This window comes from Balaenoptera musculus, chromosome 11, assembly GCF_009873245.2.
Source record: "Balaenoptera musculus isolate JJ_BM4_2016_0621 chromosome 11, mBalMus1.pri.v3, whole genome shotgun sequence".
NCBI classification, from domain to species: domain Eukaryota; kingdom Metazoa; phylum Chordata; class Mammalia; order Artiodactyla; family Balaenopteridae; genus Balaenoptera; species Balaenoptera musculus.
In genome coordinates, this window is record NC_045795.1 from 3,696,959 (window position 1) to 3,715,512 (window position 18,554).

At 40.4% G+C, this 18,554-nt stretch overlaps 1 protein-coding gene across 4 annotated transcripts in view; it reads left to right on the top strand.

Moving 5' to 3' along the window:
• FARS2 (phenylalanyl-tRNA synthetase 2, mitochondrial) overlaps window positions 1-18,554 on the top strand; it is a 406,264-nt gene that overhangs the window by 59,738 nt on the left and 327,972 nt on the right. The gene's annotated exons all lie outside the window — the stretch shown is intronic.

Consider the following 18,554-nt stretch of genomic DNA (forward strand, 5'->3'; position numbering starts at 1 on the left):
TGTCTTCATTTCTTTTCATTCTTTTTACTTTAGTCTGTTCCACAGCAGTGAATTCCACCATTCTGTCTTCCAGGTCACTTATCTGTTCTTCTGCCTCCGTTATTCTGCTATTGATTCCTTCTAGTGTAGTTTTCATTTCAGTTATTGTATTGTTCATCTCTGTTTGTTTGTTCTTTAATTCTTCTAGGTCTTTGCTAAACATTTCTTGCATATTCTCGATCTTTGCCTCTATTGTTTTTCTGAGGTCCTGGATCATCTTCACTATCATTATTCTGAATTCTTTTTCTGGAAGGTTGCCTATCTCCACTTCATTTAGTTGTTTTTCTGGGGTTTTATCTTGTTCCTTCATCTGGTATATAGCCCTCTGCCTTTTCATTTTGTCTGTCTTTCTGTGAATGTGGTTTTTGTTCCACAGGCTGCAGGATTGTAGTTCTTCTTGCTTCTGCTGTCTGCCCTCTGGTGGGTGAGGCTATCTCGCATCCATGTTATTGTGTGTATAGTAGGTGTGTGAGTGTGTGTGTGTGTAATGGTGTTCCCTTGTAGGAACATACCACTGTTTGTTTATCCATCCTCCTGTTGATGAACATCTGGGCTCTTTGTGTTTTGGGGCTGCTATGAGTAAAGTTACAATGAATGTTCTCATACAGATCTTTCTATAGACATTTTCTCTTGGTTAAATACCTAGGGTTCAAATTATTGGATCCATTGCCAGACTTTTTTCTGAAGCAGTTGTATCATTTTACACTCTCTCAGACAGAAGTGTTTGTCTGACCAATGATGTCAAGCACTTCTACATGTGCTTATCAACCATTTGCATATCTTCTGTGATTGTGAGTCCTTGTCTTTTTATTATTGAATTGCAGGCGTTCTTTATATGTCGCAGCTGCCGTGTTCATGTTTTGCGAATCTTTTCTCCCAGTCTTTGGCTTCCTTTTAATTTTCTTAAAGATGTCTTTTGAAGAACAGAAAATTTTAATTTTCAAATACGATCTTGCCAATGGTTTCTTTCATGATTATTGATATGTTTTAAGAAACCTGTGTCCACTCCCAAGTTACGAAGATATTCTCATATGTTTTCTTCTAAAAGCTTCACATCTTGGTCAGTAGTTTTTTGATTTATCTTGAATTAATTTATGTATATACTGTGAGTTTGGGACTCTGCCTTTTGGCTACTCCTCAGCATAATGTGCTTCTGTTTCCCTGGCTGACTAATGTGTACATACACTGATGGCTGTGCACTTGTACATTCTATTCTTTCTTTACCCTGCTTCCACAAATATTTACTGAGTGTTTATTATGTGCTAGGTGCTGGGCTTGTTTTTGGGTATATAGTGTTGAACAAAATATAAATAATCCATGTCACCATGGAGGTGGTAGTGTAGTAAGGATAAATAGACATTGAGCAAATGAACAGAAATGCTTTTATATTCAAGTCTAGTGAAGTCCTATTTGTCTTAGAAAACTCACGTTAAGTCAGTATTTGAAAACCAGACATTGTAAGTCAGTATTTGAAAACCAGACATTGTAAGCCATGGCTAAAGAAAATCATGTGATCATATCAGTTGATATGGAAAAAGTATTCCACAAAATCCAGTACTCATTCAAGATAAAAGTCTCAGCAAACTAGGGATAGAGGGGAACTTCTTCAACTTAATGAAGGACATCTGTAAAAATCCTCTGGTTAACATCATATCTAATGCTAAGAGACGGGTTGTCTTCTCCCTAAGATTGGGAACAAGGCCAAGAAATCTGCTTTCAACATTCTTGTTCAACGTTGTATTGGAAGTTCTAGCAGCTTCAATAAGGCAAGAACAGGAAATCAAAGCCATTCATATTGGAAAGGAAGAAAGAAAACTATCCCTGTTTGAAGATGATATGATTGTCTGTGCAGAAAATCCCAAAGAATGTATGAAAAACAAAACAAAACAACTCTCCTAAAACTAATAGGTGAGTTCTGCAAGGTCTCAGGATATAATATCAACAAATAAAAATCCATCACATTTCTATATGCTAGCAACAAACATGTGGGAACTGAAAGTACAGACACAAAACTATTTACCGTCACTCTCAGGAAATAGGACTATATTTAACAAAACATGTGTAGGAGCTTTATGCTGAAGATTATAAAATGCTGATGAAAGAAATCAAAGACCTAAACAAAGGGAGAGAGACTTGCTCACAGGCTGGACGACTCAACATAATGAGGTGTCAGTTCTCCCTAAATTGTTCAGTGCAATTACTGTGAAAATGCCAGCAAGGTTTTTTTTTTTTTCCCACTTAAAGTCATCCCGATAAAGTACTAAAAATTATCAGCCTTATTAAATATCAGTCCTTGAGCACTGCCTTTTTAGAAATATACATACAAGTTTTTATTTTAGAACAGTTTTAGATTTATAGAAAAATTGGGAAGGTAATCCAAAGAGTTTCCACACCTCTCACATTGTTTTTCCGGTTATTAACATCTTACATTAGTCTGATGACTTTGTTAAAATTAATGAATCCATACTGATACATTATTATTAACTGAAGTCCATACTTTCTTCAGACTTCCTTATTTTTACATGATTTCCTTTCCCTGCTCTGGAATCCCATCCAGGATTCCACTTGACATTTGGTCATTTCTGTCTTGAGCTGGACAGTGTGTTAGATTTTCCTGGACTGTGATGACTTGGACAGTTTCGTGGAGTACCTGGTGTCAGATATTTTGTAGAATGTCTCTCAGCTGGGATTTGTGTGAGGTTTTTCTCATGACGAGACTAGTGTGATGTGTGTTTTGGGAGGACACCCACAGAGGTAAGGGCCACCCTCATGCATCATATCATGGGCGCACTATCAGCTTAGCTGATCATCGTGGCTGTTGGTTTGATCGCCTGGCCGAGGTAGCATGTGTCAGTTTTCTCCACTGTAAACTGACCCTTCACCCTTTCCCTTGAGAACCATCAAGGGTTTTATACACAAGTGTCTTCTAAAATTTGTATGGGGGCTTTCCTTGTGGTGCAGTGGTTAAGAGTCTGCCTGCCAATGCAGGGGACATGGGTTCGAGCCCTGGGCCAGGAAGATCCCACATGCAGCGGAGCAACTAAGCCCATGTGCCACAACTACTGAGCCCGTGTGCCACAACTACTGAGCCTGTGTGCCACAACTACTGAAGCCCATGCGCCTAGAGCCCGTGCTCTGCAGCAAGAGAAGCCACCACAATGAGAAGCCCGCGCACTGCAACAAAGACCCAATGCAGCCAAAAATAATAAATACATAAATAAATTTATAAAAAAAATAAATAAAATTTATATGGAAAGTCACAGGTCCTAGAATAGTTAAATAATTTTGAGAAAGAATAAAGTCAGTGGAACGATTGTTATGAAAGCCTGCAAGAGCTACAGTAAACTAAGGCAGAATGGTATTGGTGGAGGGACAGACACAGAATAGAGAATCTAGGAAAAGCAATTTAATGGAGGAAGGATAGGCTTTTCAAAAAGTGGTGTGGGAACAATTGGACGTCCATTGGCAAAACGATGAACTTTGGCTTAACCCTCACACCTTATATAAAAATTAAGATGAATCATGAACTTAAATGTAAAACTATAAATCTTTTAGAAAAAAACATAGAAAATTTTTAAGATGTAGGGCTTGGCAAATAGTTCTTAGACTTGACACCCAAAGCATGATTCATAAGAGAAAAGAACTGATAAGTTGGACCTTCAAATACAGGCTTTTACTATGCTAAAGACCCTGTTAAGAGGATGAAAAGATACGTTTAGAGACCAGGAGAAAATATTTGCAAACTACGTATTTGAGAAAGGAACAGCATCTAAAATATACAGAATTTTTGAAATTCAACAGTAAAACAAAGAAACAAAAAATAGTGCAATTAGAAAAGGGAAAATAGCATGAATGGACATTTCACCAAGAAGATCTACACATGGTAAATAAGCACATGAAAAGATGTTCACGATCATTACCCGTTAGGGAAATGAATATTTAAACCACAAAGAGATATCACTACATACCTATCAAAATGGCTAAAATGAAAAATAGTGACAACCCCAAGTGCTGGTAAGGTTGTGGAGAAACTAGATCCCTCATGCATTGTTGGTGGGAAGTAAAAGATACAGCAACTCTGGGAAACAGTTTGGCAGTTCCTTATGAAACTAAATATTCAGCCACCATGTGACCTAGCTATGCATTCTTGGGCTGTTTACCCTGGAGAAATGAAAACATATGCTCACGTAAGAATTTATACACCAATGTTTATAGTAGAAACCACCAGCCGTCCTTCCAAGGGTGTATTCATGGTCAAACAAACTGTTGCACATCCACACCATGGTGTAAAGCAAAGACTCTCAGTTTTTTCCTTCCTTCTGATGTAGGGAAAAACCCAGTTCGTCCTTTCTGTGTGTTTGTTTATCCTGTGTGTCTACTTTACTTCACTTCTGACACTTGCGGTCCCCAAATGTGTGGTTTTCCCCACACCAGTAAGCGGTTCTCAGTCACCAGCTGGGTGTCCCTACAGTTTAACTCAATTCTGGCACTGAGTACCCGGAGATAATCCCAGATCCCACCAGTTAAGGGCTCAGTCCCATAACACTAGGACTGCCCCCTCCTTTTTAAGTTAATTTAACTGTAAAGTATTTTATTTCACAAGCCCTTTAGAGTTGGGTCCTCAGGCTGTTTCCAAATGGGAATTCTCACTGTTTTTGTTTTGCCCTATTCAGTCATTTAGAGGCAGTACACTTTCACAATCTCTATAAAAAGTCAAGGACACCATGCCTAACAGACTAAATCTCTGGCAATAAAAATTTGAAAACAGCTTTTGGTCTTTTCCACTTGTAAGGTAGGTCATCAACTGTCGGGATGTTCTTTGAAGGTAACTTTGGTTTCTGGGAGGAAGCCTTAGAAAAAGTAAAGCTCATCTTCCAGAAGATTAACATTGATCTTTAAAATCTAAAATAAAAATAATGCAAGTATGTAATGCCCACTCCGCTCAGGTACTTGCTTGCCACCGTGCTGGTGCTTTCTTGGTGTGAAGGAAGATGCAGGTGGGACCATGAGGGAGCACTAGGTGACCCGTGGAGGAGAAGGGGGCCTGGTCCCTGCGGAGAGGGCGTCTCTGGGCCTCGTTTTCCCGTCTGTCAAATGCCGTGGTTGGGCTAACTCCTCTCGAAGCTCCCTCTGACTTTGGATTATTTTTTTGAAATATTTAAATACTTCCCTAACTAGCCACAGAGGGCGCCATCCTTTCTACTGTTGGAGCCGCTGTGAGGGAGTGACGCCCAGGGAGCCTGGAGGCAGGCTTCTGAGCGCCTCCTCTTTGCAGCTTTGTTTTTCTTTTAAGTGAATTTTTGTAACAACAGTACCAGACATATATTCTAGTCTAAGTGATAGGATATTTTCCACACCTCAGAAAGTTACCATCTGCATCGTATTCAGGGAGTAATTTTCCACCCATGTCATTCTTCTGGTGTGCAGCCCAGGTCTGGGAATAAGAAAAGGCCATTTCCATCCTTCTGCACTCAGACCAGGCACTTTATTCCTTAGGTCCGCACCCAGCCTTATTCACACTTGGTATTCAGTTCTAATGAGCTGAATTGTTTTGCTTCCGCGCAGCTTACAACAGAGTGGAAGCCTCAAGTTCACAGAGGATGGCAGAGCTTTCAGTACTACTCTTACAGTGGTAGAGGATCTGCTGGCCAATGGAAATCCAAGAAGGAGGCAAATAAATTTAAAAACAACAAAAAACTGTATGATGGCCCAGAGTAGCCATAGCCTTTCCAAAGGATGACCATTGTCATTGAGAAAAGTTTAAATTTTGTTTATCGCCTCTGTGAAATACTATTGTAACATTTCACGGTATTTCTGTACCAGTGGTTCTCCAGCCTTTCCTGTCATCAGAATCCCCCTGAAGCCTGCCGGCCCTGCCCCAAGTCCCTATTTCCTGGGTCAGGGGTGAGGCCAGAGTCTTACTTCTAACAGCTTCTCTAGTGATGTTGGTGCAGCTGGTCCTGGGACCACACTTTGAGACCCACTGTCCTACATAAATCATCTTCAGTGTTGTTTAAAATCATAAGTGTAAATTTCCTATAATTAGCGTACGTGTAAAGCTCATTGCTTACTACATAATTATTTCCAAAATATCTTCATTTTGTATCATCCTCCCCTTAGCCCCCTCCTAAGGGAACCTAAGGTCATGGGATTTTTTCGCTTTCAATAGATAATCCTCTGTGCCGGTCCCTCCTATGAGAGTCTGCTCTCAGTTTCTTCAATGCAGAGAAACTCCAAATATTTGTGATTTTTCCATTTTTGAATTCATTTGTTTCTACTTTCATTCTTTCTTATTCTTAATTTTATTTGGTTGTCATTTTACTATTGGAACCCAAACCTTAGTTTTACTTTTTTTTTAGATTACTAATATACTCAATGCTCTTTTCTCTGAGCATAGGTCATAAATTCCTCTCTGTCACACACACCCTACAAAATTCAAAAGGTTATATGATGCTGTATAGTAAAAAAAAGTTTCTCTCCTACCTCTGTCTCCCAGCCACCCAGTTTCCTTCCTTGGAGGCATCTACTGTTAGTAATTTCTTGACATACATGCAGTCTTTATTATTTACCAATTTTGTATTTGTGAATTTGCCTAGTTGCTAGAATTTATTTATAACCTCAAAATCAGCACTCCTGGGGCTTTCATGGTCATTTGAGGACACGCGCAGAACGTCACAAACCAGAGTCTCCTACCCACATGTTCCCAGCTGAGGTCGGACAAGGAGGTGGTCTGCCTTCTCATTTCAGCTCCTACGTAAATAAGTATCTTTTTTGCCATCTATTTAGTGCCGTGTTTTTTGTATTTTTGTGCTTTTTGGGGGTGATTTTGCTGTTTAAATGGCCCCCAGGCCTAGTGCTGAAGTGCTGTCTAGTGTCCCTGAGAGCAGGAAGGCTGTGACATGCCTTGTGGGGAAAATGCATGTGTGAGATGAACTTCGTTCAGGCGTGAGCTGCGGTGCAGTTGGCTGTGAGGTCAGTGTTAATGAATCAACCGTATATATTACATAAGATGTCTTTAAACAGAAAGACACATAAACCAAGGTTAGGTACTGATGAGTTGACAGAAATGTGAGCAGGGCCTCGCAGGACACTAACTCTCTCTCCCCGAGGAGCAGTGGTTCCGTGTCCGTTGATTCGGTGTTCTCAGAGATGTTCTAGATCAGAGCTGCCTCGACAAGTGAGAATTGACTGTGTATTATTTTCACTGTTTTCATGACCCAGATATTTTGCAGTTTGAATTCAATGCTTTCATGTACTAGCTAATCCTTAACACTTACAAAACTTATAGAAAAATGCAGAACTATGTGTTTCACAGGGGATTTTAGCAGAGAGCACAGTATAATCAGGACGGGTTGTGGCTGATTAGGGCTGATGGAACCTGACACGTAGGCCTAAATTTCACCTTCTGCCATCTCGCCACGATGTTCAGAGTATGATTTAGGAGGCACACGACCGCCTTCTCTGCATTAAGAATTAAGGAGTGTTGTTTGATTTCCACCCTTGTGAATGACTTGCTGAGTGAACCTCAGTGCTGTGCTTTGACTTTTATCATTAGGTCTGCTGTGGGGAGAGGATCAGGCAGGTGAAATCTCACTGTGAGTTATCGAATAGTGTCTTCTCGTAGTGAAACAGTGATATGGAAATACACAACGTGGATATTCCTAGTGGGGGTTACTCGTTTGACTTGGGGAAACATTCTTTTTAAGGACAGAACCGTTGTCCCCGTCCTCCGGTAGCTTAAGAGCTAACGGATGGAGCAGCATCCTGATTGGTGGCTGCAGTGAGTGTTTTATGTGCTTTTGGGGAAGAAGGAAGAGATGGGTCAGTTCTGTCTGCGCGGAGTGTGAAGGGCAAGACCTGGTTTCATAGAGATAAAACATCTCTGGAATTACGGATCGTGTCAATGGGAAGATGTGTTTCGGTTTGAAAAGAAATCCCACAAGGAGCTTCTCAGGACTGTATCTGTTGAAAAAAGCAAAGTCGGCTGGTGTTTATCAGGAGAGGACAAGCAGTGGCCCTGGCAGAGGCAGCCTGGGACCGGGTGAGAGGCAGGTGGCCTGGGCTTGGGCCCTGATGCAGTCTTCAGTTGGCAGGCACAACCCTGGGCAAATTAGTTTATGTCTGTCATAGTGTTGTCAAGAGGATTAAATGAAAGAAAGAAGAAGAATAAAGAAAAGGCTTCAGAGAGGAGGTGATGTTATGTCACCATTTGTAGGCAGTGTTTCAGGCTGTTAGCGTCTACTTAATAATTATGGAGCTACCAACTAGACCTCAATAACATATAAAAATAAATAAATACAGAAACAAACAGAAACATAATTATGGAACTAAGGGCTAGCGAAGGCTTTGTGTGCTAGAAAGACTCTTTCCTCCACTGTAGCCAAGACTCCAGGATTTTATATGCAGCGTCTTTATTTGGAGGATCTTAGATAAAATCATTTTATTTAGAATATTTAGGAGAGAAGAATTTTTAACCTGGAGGCTATGTCTTCTATGTAACAGTAATATTTCTGATTACCTAAAATAGTTTTTAATATGCAGTTTAGTGAGTTGGTTTAAAACAAGTTTTAATTTTACTTGCCATAGCCATTCGGCTTGCTAAATATTTCTGGGCGAATACTTTAGTCTTTTTCATTAGCTGAGTATTTTTTATTTAAAGACTATTCTGTACACGTACATTAGTAAGGTTATTACACATTATTTTAAATGCTGAATTTAGTGGATAATTAATTATGCTGTCATTCTCCAAATGTGTAATATGTGGAACGACTGTAAATACCTTTCATTAGAAACAAAAATAAATGATGACTAGTAGGTTGACCTAAGTTGAGATTAGCCAGCAGTTTTGATGTTTCACTTGACTTTGATGAGATGCTGAAGAGCGTTAAGGATGAGTTTGGTATATTTGTTTTATAGTGTTTGTGTGTATTATTTTTTATATGCATGAGACGAATTTTTTCCCTGGCATATTTAGGAAAGTGTTCATTCATACTAACGGGTATTGGTAACATGAACTTAATTTTAACTCATGATATTTTTCTTAAGTGAAAATTTTTGAAAGAGTGGTTGGGAGTCTGACTACAATTCCAAGTATGGTGACATCTTTAGATACTTATTAACCAGCCTTCAAGTTAATTTTGTAGGGTCTTTTGTCTGCAGTCATTCCCTCATGCATTTGCTTAATTACAGATTTTAACCTTTTGACTTATGACAGCAAAACTGATTTCTCTTGGAACTGAGTACTTTGATTTGTGTTTTTAAAAACCTTTAAAAAGTTGTGCTTTTCCATTTGTTTCTGTGTCCATCATAAGAGATTTTTCTCTTGAGTACTCCTCTATTCTTGAATAATTAAGAAGTTTCCAGCACGACAGAACACTTTCCAATCTCTCATTCTTGAAAACATGGCATTTATGAGCAGAGAATGGTACTGCTAGTCATTTCTCCACTGAATTATAGTGATGAAAAGACATGTCTTCTGAATGGGAACATGGCCTTGTATATTCAGATAATGATTGTCTATAGAATTGCTTTCCTCACTCCTTTTTTTCCCCCTTAGACTTAATTTTAATCAAAGACATTATCTACACGAAAGGTGCCTATTACCAAAGAAGGCTGCGGTGGCAGGGGGTTTCTCGGGCTCTCTGATCGGTTGGCCCTGGCCCTGTCCCTTGTCGGGCCTGCCCTCCGAGCGGAGCTGCCAGGTTCTTGCATCACGGTCTTGACAAGTGGTGTGCTCATTTATACAGCAGCTGGGCCTTGCCAACCCGTGGAAGCCATGTGCCCCAGGCTGCAAAGTCCAGTGCCAATTTCGTGCTGGTGGCTTTAAGCCATGCCTTAAATACGTTGCTGAAACCGGTGGTGGATAAATAGTCATTGGAGGGAAGAATTGCATTCATTTATTCGCGCGAGGTAAGAGCATTTGTGAATGGTAAAGGGCTGCTGGTATTTCTGAGCAGTAGACCCTCCTGCGTTCTGGAGCTACGGCTTTCTGCCTTGGGGGCTTCCCTTTTGTTACTTACATGCTCCTGAATCAATCAGAAAAACGCATCTCCGTGGTAAATCTTTAGAGGAAAGAGTTTATGTATACTTTATTCTCTTCAGTGTTAAAGTACCCAAAGTATAAAAGCAAAGTTGTTGGTATCAGTGCCCACAATCATAGCTAGGAATTAGGCACACCAGATGCTGGGAAAAATGATAATTGTGTCCAAATGGACAAAACTCAAGGAAAGAGTATGGGACGCTCTTAGTATAACTGTGTGTTAAAACATTCTCCTAGGCATTTCATGTTACTGCAAGGTACTGATTTCAAAACGCAGTGTCCATTTGACCCTCTATTGGCTATTTTCCAGTGGGAGAGATGTATATGTCCACAGATACTTACCACTAGGTTCATTTGGCACGAAAAGTGTGACTATTTCTATATTAAACATCTAGGTAATTTACATTGGCTTCAACCAAGCCAGCAGGAGATAAGTTTTCCTGGTGCCCAGTTAGTTCCAGAATTTGTAGAAACCATATCTTCTGTTCTTTTGCACATCCAGACTGGACTCTCGGTGGTCTTATTCATTGTGTATTGCACAAGACCCCTCCCAGAATAACCCCCTAGTTATTCTCCAAGGTGGAGCTAGACAGATAATGTGTGGCCTTGTCTCTGAGGACTGGCTTCATTTGCACGTGGCCCTTTTCCTTATGGTCCCACTCTCCCGAGGACAGAACTCTGGCCGGGTCATCAGGACCGGGCCTGGGCTTGTAAGACCTTTGCCCTATTTGACCAAGTTTCAACTGTGCACTTGGCTTCTTTAACTCCTTCGGTTTAGGTTATATAAACATTATGTAGCCTAATCCTCTCTGTTTCTCTAAAATGTATAAATATTTTGATATAGATTTTCCTGAATTCAGAGCTGGCTTCTACTAACATAACGTGATGTATTTTATTTCTCCACCATATTAAATTACATTTCCCTTCTGATTAATATCACCTATGAGATAGGAGAGGTGAAAACACTTTAATTGAACCCAATTACTGTTTTGTCATGTAATTAAAATTGCAAAAAGCCTGTTAACATACCCATATTGATATAGCAGAATTAAAGAAAATGCTATTTATGGAAGGACCCAAAATCCTAGGGTCACTCCTTAACACGTAGGTGCCTGAGAAGTGAAACATGGTGTGTGTCCTGGGAAGGAAGCCAAGAGGGGGCAGGAAAGGTGGTTGTGTTCACCCAAAGCCATATCTGAATAAATATTCTGCTCGGCCATGAAAGTTTTTAAAGAGAAAAAGGGAAGTAATCTCAGTTAATCATTGAGATGGTGGGTCACCGTCATCACCATCCCCCACTGTCTGCAAGCTTGTGTACAGGCTTGTTGACTTGTGATTTTTCTTTAGATGCTATCTTGTTCACATAGTTTGTTCGCGAGATTACTGAAACGGAAGCTAGGGGAGAGATCTGGTCATCTGTTAATTAATTATTCTTCATTTCTAGTCCTCTGATTTACGGAAAGAACCAACAGGTTAGGCAAGGTATTGTGTGGTCAAAAGATCTGAAAGGTGTGCTAGGGCCTGAGATGAGTAGAGCATGGGGGTGCCTGATTTTAGGTTAGTGACAGGACAAAAGGGCCTCCTCCCCGTAGAGAGCTCTTTCCTGCCTAAAGTTGCTTACAGCCTTACTTTCAACTTCTTGTGAAAAGCAGTATTTTTGACATTTGCCTACTCAACAGCATGACATCTGTAACGGAGCCTGGTGACCAAGGAATTTTATGGCCCTGAAGAACAAGTATACAGTCATTACACAGTAAAATAAAACTGCTTGCTGTAGTTAACGGATTCCTGAAGTTCCGAGACCTGAAAGAACTCAGCCTTAAAATGCTATTTCTGCAGCTGCTAATGCTGGAAATGAGGCTGATAAATCAACACTAAGAAATGCTTGGCACTGACTTTGGACCGCAATGAGGTTTGACCGTGAACCCACAGAGAAGACATTGAAGGATTTCATGTCACTAACGAAGAGATTATCCACATTTCTCTTCTTCTGCTGGAAGTTGATCAGCCAGCGTAGTAAATAAGTTGAATAAAAGCTGAATTTGGTAATGTTGCACCTCTTGTGCATTCCTTGAATGAAGGGGGAATTGCTGGAATGGTATTAAATTCAGACAAGCGTGAGGAGAGTAGTGATGAGGATGAGGGTGGCATCATGAATGTAGGTGTGATAGTGGGATTTACAATAAGAAATATATATGTGGTCTTCTTCCATTGTTCCTAGCACGTAGCTCCTAAAACCCTTCTGACTGTAATCTGTAACACATTGGGGCATTCTTTTGCTATAATGTTCAGTTTTGTTCTCAGTTCCTGCAAAATGGGTGTCTATTGTTATTCATAGAACAAGCCCTTTTCTACTACCCCTGAGTTTATGTTAATGAGGGTAGAAACCCATATTAAAGTGTCAGGAGACAAACAAGCCTTTCTAAAGGCTGTGTGCCGGGGTGCCCATCATTTGAGGATGATGTTCCAGGCCCATCATCAGATGCCCAGGTTGAGGCTGACGATCACCACGGTGACAGCCGTGCTGTTGTACTTTTCTGAGATCCTCTTGCAGCCCCATACAGTGAGCTGCGCATGTAGCATAGGTGTTAGCTTAGACTGAACTAAGCTTTAGTGACTATTTTCCTTAGAAATAAGAAAGATTTTTTCTTACTAAAAGACAGCATAACATTTTAGCTTTAACATGTATTAAAGATTTCATTAATGGGTATCATTGAGAAACATCTGTTTGGCATAAGAGCCAGTATTATCAATTTCCTAGAAAATCTGAATGTATTGGGGAAAAAAGCATTGAGTGATTGGCATTGTGCTTCTGACAGTTGATTTATAGCTAGGGAAAGGAATTTGGAAAGGCAAAGAAGTTTTTTATATGCCACGCATTTCATCTGTGGAAAACAAAGAATGTTGCCCACCGTCCTGTTCTACAAGTATCATGTTATTAGCCACTGCAGTTGCTGACCTGTCCAGTGGTTAAGACTCTGCGCTCCCAGTGCAGGGGGCACGGGTTCGATCGCTGGCCAGGGAAAATTCCACATGCCATGCAGCCAAAAAAAAATTACAATACAGTACACCCTGGAAGGAATGCAGGGTGAAGATCAGAATGAAGCACTCTGTGTGCCGGGAAAACAGGCAATATTTTGGGCCTATCGGCCCTTAGATAGTTAGGAATATTTCAGGAGAAATGTTTTATGAACTGTATTCTTGCATCTTCCCATACTTAGAAAAGCACTTACAGTTCATTAACTGAAATAATATTCTTTGTGACTAGCGGTAACCTTCTAGCGAGATGTATGCTTGATTGCACGTACCCCTTCACCAAAATCGCGTGTATATTGGCTTCTCCCTCTATCTCTTAGAAGCAGTTTCTCAGAGTCACTTGAGCGAATGTCTCCTGGGCCACAGTCCTCAGTAAGTCCTCAGATAAAACTGAAACTCACAGCTCTCACGTTGTGCATTTCTTTCCAAAGTGGACACCTGTGTTGTTAAAAGTAATCTCTTACTTGGTCACTGAATGCAGTTAATTAAACTACAGCAGCGTTATGTTTATATTGGCATTATTCTTTTGTTTGTTTGTTATTGTTTTTTAACACCTTTATTGGAGTATAATTGCTTTACAATGGTGTGTTAGTTTCTGCTTTATAACAAAGTGAATCAGCTATACATATACATATATCCCCATATCCCCTCCCTCTTGCATCTCCCTCCCACCCTCGCTATCCCACCCCTCTAGGTGGTCACAAAGCACCGAGCTGATCTCCCTGTGCTATGCAGCTGCTTCCCACTAGCTATCTATTTGACATTTGGTAGTGTATATATGTCCATATATTGGCATTATTCTTGATACAGTTATAAGTGGGTTTAATACAACCTATTGAAATGGCTAGAACTCAACTCGCCATATTTTTAAATAACTTCTTCTTATAATAATTCAACTATTTCAAAATAACAAGTTTAATAAAAAATGTAATAGATGTCCACTTAGAAAATTTTAAACTATAAAAATAGAAAATAGAAAATAAGGACCAGGGATTATAGCTATTGGATCTTGCATAGTTCTTCCATGGTTTCTAAATATAGTATGTGTGTATTTATAGATAGATATATATATATTTACATAGTTAAGATCATATCATACATTTTTATATTCTCTTTATCACTTTGTAAGTATGTAGTTATGTCTTTAAAACTCTTTGCAACCATTATACTTTATGACTGCACAATGTTTTACTGTATGGTTCTACTATAATTTACTTAATTTCCCCCTCTCTGGGGAAAGTTTATGTTGTTTGTAATTTTTCTGTATTATAAATCACACTGTAATGGAACTTCTTTGTGTTTCACTTCTGTCTTCATTTACATTATTTCTTGTGATAATTCCTCGAAGGGTAGTTACCGTGCCAAAGGGTATGAACAGGTTTGAGTCTCTTGCTAGTGCTAAATGGCTGCCCAGAAAGGCTGTACCAGTGACGCTTCCACCAGTGACATAGGGAACGGCCTTTTTATGGACATTTTCTTTGCATTCATCTACTCAGCAGGAACAAAAACATACTCTTTGCCCGCTCTTTATGAGCAAAAGTTAATGGAAATTGGCTGTTTCCCTGCCATTATTTAGTCCAGTACAGTATATAAGCTGTGTGTTGACTGGGCCCAGCTTCATTTTTCTGGGTAGATGCTGTTTCAGCCCTGCCTCTGCAGGTTAATGGGACGCACCTGATCTCTTTTGCGTGGCTGTGACCACATGTGGGTCACATTTGGGTACCATGGCCCTTTCCGGTAAGCTAATTGTGCTTTAGAGAAATTACCTCTACTTAGTTTCTCCTTTACGCACAAGACTGAGGGAGATTGAAGGAAGGACTGTTTAAACCGCTGCAAAATTCAGTCATTCTAACAGACAAAATCACATTTACTTGGTGAATGTTGAGATTGTACAGAATATTTTTCCTTATAAGTCTAGAGCTTTCCTTGGGCGATCAGGGTCATCTATTGAAAGTTCCCTCAACTTCCCGTCTTTCGGTCTCAAAAGTTTTAAAATATTTTTAATCCATTTTCTCATTGGTAACCTCCTTCATTTTTATATGTTCCATTCATGCAAACCCATTATGATCTGACTTCTGTCTTCACGCAGCTGTTGAAATTGCCCTGTTGATGGCCATCTTGTCAAATAGTTCTTTACTTTGCCCCCTGCCTAACATCTTTGCTACATTTGATCCTGTTGACCAATTTCCTTTCCATCCTTTTCTGTTTTCCCTCTTTCCCTTCTCCCTTCCTCTTCCGCCTGGTGTCAGGTGTAGTGCTAGCCTCTGAGTGCACGGACATTTGGGAAAGAGAGGGGTTGTGTGTCTTCTACTCTCAAGAACCACATAGTCTAGCAGGAAGACAGACAATTGGTAATACTACAGCATATTAAGAATTGTATATACAGTGGCACTTGGTTCAGAAATGACCTTGGTTTCCTTCTAGAAACTTCCTGTCCTAGGCTTCTGTGAGAACCCTTTGGTTCTCTTACTCTTTATATCCCCTTCCCTTAAAGAGGATAATTGCCAAGAGCTCTGTCTTTTGCCCATTTCTGCTTTTACTCTCACTTTCCCATGGGTTCTTATACATCCTTACGACATTAACTCTTAGCTCTATACAAACAAATCCCAAGGTCTCCATTGCTAGTACTGACCTCTTACCTTATTTCCAAACCTCAGACTGAGTCCTAGAAATTGTAAGATGGCTCTGTCACCCATACTTAACTTCAACACGTCCAAAGTTGTTTCCCTCTCGAACCAAAGACACACATGTGGAAGTAATTTGGACAAACAAATAAAATTCATCCCATGTTCTCTGTCTCAGTGGTATTGCTTTCTCTGTTACCTGGTCTCTAGAAGTCTGTGGGCCATTTTTAACCTTTAGTTCAACTTATCTTGTGTCTTACCTACTGGACAATGAGTTAAGTACATTATGAACAGGATGTGGTGTAATCCTTTTACTATGAGGTAGGTGTTATTTTCTGTATCGATACATGAGAAACTTGAGGGCCGAAAAAAGACAAATGCTGTGTCCAAGGATAATACACAGAGCGTCCAAGTGGCCGGCCTAGGGTCACAGCCCATGGGTGTCTCTGCTCAGTGTGTCCTTTGCCCGTGATGTTGTACTGACTCTTTTCACGGTCCGTCTCACTGTCGCTTCTGTGCCAAAGTTAACACATTTAATGTTCACATTTGTTACTTTCAGTGGCTCTATAATCTACATATATTTGTGACCAGAAGATATTCTTAGTAATGTGGAAGAACTTTTCAGTGAGTTAAGCTAAAACAGGGCTCAGCAAACTTTTCCTGTAAAGGACAAGATAATAAGTATTTTAGGCCTTGTGGGCGGTACAATCAACTATTCAGCTCTGCCTTTGTAGTGGAAAAGCCTCCACAGACAATATGTAAACAAATAGGCATCACTGGGTTCTTCCAAACATTATTTTCAAAAACAGGGCATGGGCAGGTTTGGCCCGCAGGTCCTGAGTTGAATGGTATTTCATTTCCACCATCTAAGCGAATGTGTTTTCTTTGATTTATTCATGCATGTATTTAAAATGCATTGAGGTATAATCTAAGTTGCTCAGATAAGGTAGAAGTTAAGATAGGTAATTACAGAGAAGTAATTTGAACGTAACAGTGTTGGGTCTGTTTTGACTGAGAAATAATTGAGTTGCTCAGAATTCTGAACTTTGTCCACAGGTAGATGTATGAGTTTTTGCAAGTTGCAAGATCTATTTGAGGCCTAGATTCTTTATAAAATAATAAGAGTAATACTTGCCTCACAGAGTTGTTGGAAGGATGAAATGGAAAACCACTTTCCATAGAGGCAGGACCATGGTCGGCATTATCTTTCTGGGTCTCCTGTATTTTCCAGGTGGACTTTCTCACAGAGAAACTTGACAGAGGAAAGAAGAAAGCCATTTACTTTTCAGATGGCAGTGGGAAATCTAGCATAGAAACAACAAATTGTTTTGGGTGGGGAGAAATGACAGATGAGGGCTGAGCAGATAGATTAAGAAGTCTGAAAGGAAGGACAAGAAAAGTAAACTTTCCTTAGCAAGCTAGGGGTGGGGTCAGGAGAACCAAGAAGGGACGTGTGGTTGGGGCACCTCGGTGGGAGCAGAGCCTGGGGGTGCAGGTGGGTGTGGGCATGTGTGGAGCAGAAACAGAAGAAAGGGGGGTCGGCAGCCCATGAGTACGGCCTCAGGAGCACCTTCCCTGGAAGAATCCTGAGCTTGGTGACAGCACATGGCTTTGGAAGGGAGAGATGCTTGTCGTGTCTTGCCAAGGGCACTGAGCTGGGTCGTGTCCAGCCAAAGGCGCTGAGCTGGGTCACTGACAACCTACCAGCGTGACTTAGTGCTGAGACGCAAGAGGCGGCACGGGCATATTTATAATGTATATCCACTGCAGTGACAGGCCACTGAGCACTGTGGAGGGGAAGACACATTTCCGTTGAAGTGCAGCCAAAAACACGTTTTGCAACAGCTCTGACAAAATAGTGCCATAAATGAATAAACCCAGAGAGTTTCTGGGTATCTCTGAAAGCTTCTAACGTGACGGCCGTCTCAGACAAAGGGGCTGTCCCCAGGTGTCACGCATGATTTAACTCGGATCTGGGAGGTCTCGGTTCCATAAGCTGAGTGGGCTGTGCTGTCTGGGTACATACCAGGTGTGCTTTGGATGGTATCTTGGAGCAATGTCATTCCCTCCTAATGCAGTTTATTAGCATGAAGTTATGTATTTTCTTGGTATGATCGCAGAGTCCTGGAAGTCAAATCACTACCTAGTTGTATGCGTTATAGTAGCCCAGTGGGTAAAAATGCCAAGTTTTAGAAGATGTATTTGGCAGATTTAAGTTCATGGTAAATTTTTTATGAACCTAGGGATTTGACCTCTAAAGATCTTCATGCCTGAGATCCCCGAGTCAATTTAAACTTGCTCGTGGGCCAGCGGGGAAGTATCCAGAATCCTTCAGTGTTGTCTTAACACTCCCTGTACCTTAGAGTTTGGGCCGCTATACCTGGATCTTTGTCACCTCATTTTTGATGTGAACAGCCTATGAGTGAGTTCCAGCTGTGAAATCTGGTCCTCTTCTTATTAAATTCTGGACATTAAAAAAAAAATCTGGTCAATACGCTGTGTCCTGGCTGCTCTGTGTCTCTTCCCAAGTGAGTTTAGTCCTGCTCCTGGTTTCCTGTGGGTGCGCAGTAGAAAGTTGCTCTTTTACAAAAGAGACATGTCATTGATGGGATCCTGCAATGGTATTAAGTTTAAATGACATGACCAGATGTGAGGACAGAAAAGATTTGCATCTATAAAAATAACTTCAGCTGTCCACTGGTACAGTGTATCACTCTGTGTAATATTTCCTTAAGTTTTTTCACTTTTATTTTTTAAAAATCACATAAAAATAACCATTACCTAAATTGGTGTATTTTATTGGAAACATCCAAAAG